General features: G+C 34.9%; 1 non-coding gene across 1 annotated transcript; it reads right to left on the bottom strand.

The window, feature by feature from the left end:
• Positions 1-3413: 3413 nt before the first annotated feature.
• LOC138927189 (large subunit ribosomal RNA) lies at positions 3414-7363 on the bottom strand. The gene has a single exon (XR_011443720.1). It is a non-coding gene; the product is annotated as a large subunit ribosomal RNA (ribosomal RNA).
• Positions 7364-7500: the final 137 nt, after the last annotated feature.

Below are 7500 nucleotides of genomic sequence, written 5' to 3'. Positions count from 1 at the left end.
TATGGTAGGCTATCACCATCACCTACCATATATTTCATATACATATAAATATTTTCATATCCATATATATTTTTTTATATTCATATATTTTCATATATGTTATATGCATATGTATTCATAACCATATGCTTATATATTAATACTGGCGGTCTTCTGTTTAATATAATATTATTTTAATATTATATTGGCAGGCTGAACACCACCTACCCTATATACCTTTTTGAACACGGTTTCGTCAATCCGGTCATTTATTGTATGGGAAGTATGACTTTCCCACACATATTTGGATATCCATACGATTGCATATCCATATGAAAATATTTTTAATATTTTTAATATATTTTTAATATTTCCATATTTAATATAATATAATTAAATTATTATATTATATATTATATGGTAGGCTATCCTCATCACCTACCATATATTTCATATACATATAAATATTTTCATATCCATATATATTTTTTTATATTCATATATTTTCATATATGTTATATGCATATGTATTCATAACCATATGCTCATATATTAATACTGGCGGTCTTCTGTTTAATATAATATTATTTTAATATTATATTGGCAGGCTGAACACCACCTACCCTATATACCTTTTTGAACACGGTTTCGTCAATCCGGTCATTTATTGTATGGGAAGTATGACTTTCCCACACATATTTGGATATCCATACGATTGCATATCCATATGAAAATATTTTTAATATTTTTAATATATTTTTAATATTTCCATATTTAATATAATATAATTAAATTATTATATTATATATTATATGGTAGGCTAACACCATCACCTACCATATATTCCATATACATATAAATATTTTCATATTCATATATATTTTTTTATATATATTCATATATTTTCATATATGTTATATGCATATGTATTCATAACCATATGCTTATATATTAATACTGGCGATCTTCTGTTTAATATAATATTATTTTAATATTATATTGGTAGGCCGAACACCACCTACCCTATATACCTTTTTGAACACGGTTTCGTCAATCCGGTCATTTATCGTATAGGAAGTACGACTCTCCCACACATATTTGGATATCCATACGATTGCATATCCATATGAAAATATTTTTAATATTTTTAATATTCGTGAGTTTTTAAATAGGGACAGAAGGAATCTCTTGAATTGAATCATGCGCGTCACTAATAAGATGACGAGGCATTTGGCTACCTATGCGAAAGTAATTCAACTCCCGCCGTCTTAAGGTTTAAGACTTATAACAATATATGTTTAATATTTTTAATATCCGTGAGGTTTTAAATAGGGACAGAAGGAATCTCTTGAATTGAATCATGCGCGTCACTAATAAGATGACGAGGCATTTGGCTACCTATGCGAAAGTAATTCAACTCCCGCCGTCTTAAGGTTTAAGACTTATAACAATATATGTTTAATATTTTTAATATCCGTGAGGTTTTAAATAGGGACAGAAGGAATCTCTTGAATTGAATCATGCGCGTCACTAATAAGATGACGAGGCATTTGGCTACCTATGCGAAAGTAATTCAACTCCCGCCGTCTTAAGGTTTAAGACTTATAACAATATATGTTTAATATTTTTAATATCCGTGAGGTTTTAAATAGGGACAGAAGGAATCTCTTGAATTGAATCATGCGCGTCACTAATAAGATGACAAGGCATTTGGCTACCTATGCGAAAGTAATTCAACTCCCGCCGTCTTAAGGTTTAAGACTTATAACAATATATGTTTAATATTTTTAATATCCGTGAGGTTTTAAATAGGGACAGAAGGAATCTCTTGAATTGAATCATGCGCGTCACTAATAAGATGACGAGGCATTTGGCTACCTATGCGAAAGTAATTCAACTCCCGCCGTCTTAAGGTTTAAGACTTATAACAATATATGTTTAATATTTTTAATATCCGTGAGGTTTTAAATAGGGACAGAAGGAATCTCTTGAATTGAATCATGCGCGTCACTAATAAGATGACGAGGCATTTGGCTACCTATGCGAAAGTAATTCAACTCCCGCCGTCTTAAGGTTTAAGACTTATAACAATATATGTTTAATATTTTTAATATCCGTGAGGTTTTAAATAGGGACAGTAGGAATCTCTTGAATTGAATCATGCGCGTCACTAATAAGATGACAAGGCATTTGGCTACCTATGCGAAAGTAATTCAACTCCCGCCGTCTTAAGGTTTAAGACTTATAACAATATATGTATAATATTTTTAATATCCGTGAGGTTTTAAATAGGGACAGAAGGAATCTCTTGAATTGAATCATGCGCGTCACTAATAAGATGACGAGGCATTTGGCTACCTATGCGAAAGTAATTCAACTCCCGCCGTCTTAAGGTTTAAGACTTATAACAATATATGTTTAATATTTTTAATATCCGTGAGGTTTTAAATAGGGACAGAAGGAATCTCTTGAATTGAATCATGCGCGTCACTAATAAGATGACAAGGCATTTGGCTACCTATGCGAAAGTAATTCAACTCCCGCCGTCTTAAGGTTTAAGACTTATAACAATATATGTTTAATATTTTTAATATCCGTGAGGTTTTAAATAGGGACAGAAGGAATCTCTTGAATTGAATCATGCGCGTCACTAATAAGATGACAAGGCATTTGGCTACCTATGCGAAAGTAATTCAACTCCCGCCGTCTTAAGGTTTAAGACTTATAACAATATATGTTTAATATTTTTAATATCCGTGAGGTTTTAAATAGGGACAGAAGGAATCTCTTGAATTGAATCATGCGCGTCACTAATAAGATGACAAGGCATTTGGCTACCTATGCGAAAGTAATTCAACTCCCGCCGTCTTAAGGTTTAAGACTTATAACAATATAAATGAAAAATATTATTTTCATTTTTCACGTCACTAATAAGATGACGAGGCATTTGGCTACCTAAACGAAAGTAATTCATCTTCCGCCGTTATAAGGTTTAAGACTTATAACAATATAAATGAAAAATATTATTTTCATTTTTCACGTCACTAATAAGATGACGAGGCATTTGGCTACCTAAACGAAAGTAATTCATCTTCCGCCGTTATAAGGTTTAAGACTTATAACAATATAAATGAAAAATATTATTTTCATTTTTCACGTCACTAATAAGATGACGAGGCATTTGGCTACCTAAACGAAAGTAATTCAACTCCCGCCGTCTTAAGGTTTAAGACTTATAACAATATAAATGAAAAATATTATTTTCATTTTTCACGTCACTAATAAGATGACGAAACAGTTAGTAGGCCACAATTAGTAGGGAAACGTGGACAACCCGTGATAAATCCTTATATGCTTTCTTAGATATAGCATATAAAGATTTTTTATACTAAATATACATATTTACACATGCATATTTACATTTTTTTTATATTTCGAATCATCAAGCAAAGGATAAGCTTCAGTGGATCGCAGTATGGCAGCTGCTCAACCACTTACAACACCTTGCCCGTTACAAAAGTCGTTTACAATTGATTCTAGGCTTTGTCATTGTATTAAATAATGTTTTCATATGTAACTAGCATGGCATCAGGTGATCAAAGATCCTCCCAATTTACTATGTTACAAATTACATTGGCATCACATCCATTGTCGTTTAAAATATAAATAATAAACTTTAAATGGTTTAGAAGCCATACAATGCAAATTGCCCCTTATTTATCATTGCAGTCCAGCACGGATACGACCTTAGAGGCGTTCAGGCATAATCCAACGGACGTAGCGTCATACCACTGTTCGCTCGAACAAGTATTGTGCCATTGGTCCGTACCTGCGGTTCCTCTCGTACTACGCAGGAATGCTGTCGCAACAACGTTTTGTCATTAGTAGGGTAAAACTAACCTGTCTCACGACGGTCTAAACCCAGCTCACGTTCCCTTGCATGGGTGAACAATCCAACGCTTGGTGAATTTTGCTTCACAATGATAGGAAGAGCCGACATCGAAGGATCAAAAAGCGACGTCGCTATGAACGCTTGGCCGCCACAAGCCAGTTATCCCTATGGTAACTTTTCTGACACCTCTTGTTAAAAACTCTTTAAACCAAAAGGATCGATAGGCCGAGCTTTTGCTGTCCCTGTGTGTACTGAACACCGAGATCAAGTCAGCATTTGCCCTTTTGCTCTATGTGTGGTTTCTGTCCGCACTGAGCTGGCCTTGGGACACCTCCGTTATTATTTGAGAGATGTACCGCCCCAGTCAAACTCCCTACCTGGCAATGTCCTTGAATTGGATCATACCTGAGTAATTGGAGTTATACCAAATTTTCAAATCGATAATACATGAATGCATCTCTCATTAAAGAATTTGTTTGCGATTATATAACAAACTCGTGATACTTTGATCAAGAAGCTTGCATCAAAACCCAATACCATAAGATATAATAAATATATCCGTATAATGGCTAGGAAATGATACACGTTCCATTTAATCAAGTAAGTAAGGAAACAATAAGAGTAGTGGTATTTCATTGTCGATACCAAACCGAAGTCTAATATCTCCCACTTATTCTACACCTCTTATGTCTCCTTACACTGCCAGATTAGAGTCAAGCTCAAAAGGGTCTTCTTTCCCCGCTAATTATTCCAAGCCCGTTCCCTTGGCTGTGGTTTCGCTAGATAGTAGATAGGGACAGAAGGAATCTCGTTAATCCATTCATGCGCGTCACTAATTAGATGACGAGGCATTTGGCTACCTTAAGAGAGTCATAGTTACTCCCGCCGTTGACCCGCGCTTACTTGAATTTCTTCACTTTGACATTCAGAGCACTGGGCAGAAATCACATTGTGTCAACACCCGCTAGGGCCATCACAATGCTTTGTTTTAATTAGACAGTCGGATTCCCCAAGTCCGTGCCAGTTCTGAATTGATTGTTAATTGATAATCGTTATAATTAATAAGAACTAATTGGTTTGACCCAACTAGTATTCTTAAAAATTTTAGCAAGAAAGTTCCACAATTGGATACGTAACTAAACTATCCGGGGAACAAGTTACAACCATAAATGATTATAACTCTATTTACCCAGAACGAGCACATAAACCATATTATTGTTTCCCAATCAAGCCCGACTATCTCAATCTTCAGAGCCAATCCTTATCCCGAAGTTACGGATCTAATTTGCCGACTTCCCTTACCTACATTATTCTATCGACTAGAGACTCTTCACCTTGGAGACCAGCTGCGGATATTGGTACGGCCTGTTGAGAAGTTTGCGTATCCCCACCATAAATTTTCAAGGTCCGAGGAGAAAATATCGACACAACAGTATATGTCATGCTCTTCTAGCCCATCTACCATATCTCTCTGCGAAAGACTTCCATGGTAGTACGACTATAAAACAGAAAAGAAAACTCTTCCGATATCTCTCGACGGCTTCTTTATGGTCGTTCCTGTTGCCAGGATGAGCACGAGGCCCATATTTAATAACAAACGGATACTCAACAGGTTACGGAATTGGAACCGTATTCCCTTTCGTTCAAAATTATTCAAGTATATAATTTTCACAATAATTGTAATATTTATTTTTACTTGAAAATTTTCGGCTTTCGCCTTGAACTTAGGACCGACTAACTCGTGATCAACCACTGTTCACACGAAACCCTTCTCCACTTCAGTCCTCCAAGGTCTCATTCGATTATTTGCTACTACCACCAAGATCTGTACCAATAGCAGCTCCATGCAGGCTTACGCCAAACACTTCTACGCATACCATTGTACCTTCCTACTCACTAAAGTTTCAAAATTTATATTACAAGTAATATAAATCATCTACTTTAGCGGTAATGTATAGGTATACAACTTAAGCGCCATCCATTTTAAGGGCTAGTTGCTTCGGCAGGTGAGTTGTTACACACTCCTTAGCGGATTTCGACTTCCATGATCACCGTCCTGCTGTTTTAAGCAACCAACGCCTTTCATGGTTTCTGCATGAGTTGTTAATTTGGGCACCGTAACATTACGTTTGGTTCATCCCACAGCGCCAGTTCTGCTTACCAAAAGTGGCCCACTGGGCACATTATATCATAACCTTAAACTTCATATCAAGAAAGTTAAGGTTCTTACCCATTTAAAGTTTGAGAATAGGTTAAGATCGTTTCGACCCTAAGGCCTCTAATCATTCGCTTTACCAGATAAGATTATTTTATATAACATTAAAATGCACCAGCTATCCTGAGGGAAACTTCGGAAGGAACCAGCTACTAGATGGTTCGATTGGTCTTTCGCCCCTATACTCAATTCTGACAATCGATTTGCACGTCAGAACTGTTTCGGTCTTCCATCAGGGTTTCCCCTGACTTCAACCTGATCAAGTATAGTTCACCATCTTTCGGGTCACAGCATATCTGCTCAAGGTACGTTCCAGTTAGAGGTATAAATAATATAAATATTATTATACATAACTATATAGAACGCCCCGGGATTGTGTTAATTAACTATAAAATAGTTAAAAAACTAATCCCATTAATAGTCAAGTTAATTACGCTATTAGGTTTATATCCCAATAACTTGCACATATGTTAGACTCCTTGGTCCGTGTTTCAAGACGGGTCCCGAAGGTATCCTGAATCTTTCGCATTGTTAATCATACAAGTGCATATAATAAACACAAAAATCAATGATAATTATGCCATTATATAATTCCGAAAAATTAACGCACTGTATTCTTATTAATCTATCAACACTTTATCAAATTAATGACATTTATCCTATGTTAAAATGCAAGCATAATAATTTGAATAAACTATAAGTCATATTTTATGATAAATTATATATGTTAATAGATTACAATGTCCTTATATGGAAAAAATGCACACTATTTCTATAATATTATTTAAATATTATAACTTTAATGATGAATTTTCCATAATGGATATTCAGGTTCATCGGGCTTAACCTCTAAGCAGTTTCACGTACTATTTAACTCTCTATTCAGAGTTCTTTTCAACTTTCCCTCACGGTACTTGTTTACTATCGGTCTCATGGTTATATTTAGTTTTAGATGGAGTTTACCACCCACTTAGTGCTGCACTATCAAGCAACACGACTCTTTGGAAACATCATCTAGTAATCATTAACGTTATACGGGCCTGGCACCCTCTATGGGTAAATGGCCTCATTTAAGAAGGACTTAAATCGTTAATTTCTCATACTAGAATATTGACGCTCCATACACTGCATCTCACATTTGCCATATAGACAAAGTGACTTAGTGCTGAACTGATTTCTTTTCGCTCGCCGCTACTAAGAAAATCCTTGTTAGTTTCTTTTCCTCCCCTAATTAATATGCTTAAATTCAGGGGGTAGTCCCATATGAGTTGAGGTTGTATAAAGCAATGTATATATATATATAAACAATATATCTCTATGAAGAACAATATATTTGATATATTTTCAATTTTCGCATCTTTAAATAAGAGACAATTCTAGTTAAAAAAAATTTAATTTTTTTTATGCTAGACAT

The sequence above is a fragment of the Drosophila bipectinata genome, unplaced genomic scaffold, assembly GCF_030179905.1.
Source record: "Drosophila bipectinata strain 14024-0381.07 unplaced genomic scaffold, DbipHiC1v2 scaffold_180, whole genome shotgun sequence".
NCBI lineage: Eukaryota > Metazoa > Arthropoda > Insecta > Diptera > Drosophilidae > Drosophila > Drosophila bipectinata.
This window is presented reverse-complemented; position numbering and strand designations above follow the sequence as displayed.